The sequence below is a fragment of the Schistocerca piceifrons genome, chromosome 3 (genome assembly GCF_021461385.2).
Source record: "Schistocerca piceifrons isolate TAMUIC-IGC-003096 chromosome 3, iqSchPice1.1, whole genome shotgun sequence".
Lineage (NCBI taxonomy): Eukaryota > Metazoa > Arthropoda > Insecta > Orthoptera > Acrididae > Schistocerca > Schistocerca piceifrons.
The window spans coordinates 567,265,789-567,266,983 of NC_060140.1; the positions used below are offsets into that span (position 1 = coordinate 567,265,789).

At 46.5% G+C, this 1,195-nt stretch overlaps 1 non-coding gene across 1 annotated transcript; it reads left to right on the top strand.

The window, feature by feature from the left end:
- Positions 1–815: 815 nt before the first annotated feature.
- Trnat-ugu lies at positions 816–889 on the top strand. Its single transcript has one exon. It is a non-coding gene; the product is annotated as a tRNA-Thr (tRNA).
- Positions 890–1,195: the final 306 nt, after the last annotated feature.

A 1,195-nucleotide genomic window follows, 5' to 3' on the forward strand; every position in this document is an offset into this window, starting at 1 on the left:
TCAGTTGGTCGCTATTACGTCCCGACTGGAGGCAGGAAAGAATTTTATGTTACGAAACTCGGTACTATGGGAAGTCCTTAGATTTGTTCACCCCAAGATTTAGTTCCAGATATATTTAAATATTTTCATGAGTCTCTTTGTGACAGGTACCTGGGTACCTTTAAAACTGTTACGAAAATTAAAGAGAGTATAACTTGGCTAACCTTAAATAAGGATTTAGCGAATTCCAGAAATTACAAGGAAATGAATACCCTTAGCTGCATACAGGCGTTGATATAAGTCAACGCGGACAGTTGATAATGTGTGCCCCGACCGGTACTCGAACCCGGGATCTCCTGCTTACATGGCAGACGCTCTACCCATCTGAGCCAACGAGGACACAGAGGGGATAGAGCGACTGCAGGGACTTATCTCTGGCACGCCTCCCGTGAGACCCATATTCGCAACTTATAGTCCCGCACTTTATTCATAGTGCCCCTGCCTACTATACTCATTACTCGCGGCTTTACTGCCGATTCCCGTGAGAGTTCGGGCACTGTCTGTGCATCCGCACAGAAGAAGATGGTCATCTCCGAAAGAACACATACCGTCTTCATTTATATATAGTTAAAGCCCACCGGCCATTTGACCATCTTCTTCTGTGCAGATGCAGAGACAGTGCCCGAACTCTTACGGGAATCGGCAGTAAATCCGCGAGTAATGAGTATGATGGGCAGGGGCACTATGAATATAGTGCGGGACAATAGGTTGCGAATGTGGGTCTCACGGGAGGCGTGCCAGAGAGAAGTCCCTGCAGTCGCACCATACCCTCTGTGTCCTCGGTGGCTCAGATGGGTAGAGCGTCTGCCATGTAAGCAGGAGATCCCGGGTTCAAGTCCCGGTCGGGGCACACATTATCAACTGTCCCCGTTGACTTACATCAACGCCTGTATGCAGCTAAGGGTATTCATTTCACTGTAATTTCATTCTAACGAGCTGCATGGTCACCGATGGTACTTGATCTTTCGGACATGTCCGAAAGAACAGATACCGTCTTCATATTTAATGTCAGAAATGTCTCAGAGCTAAGGCTAATCTTAATTCCAAGAACTGAGAACTCACTTCAGACAGAGAAAAACACACCACGAAAATGAATTTCGTTGATTACGTGAAGCCCCTTCTACGTACTAAGTATGACACACAGGTATTTACTGGT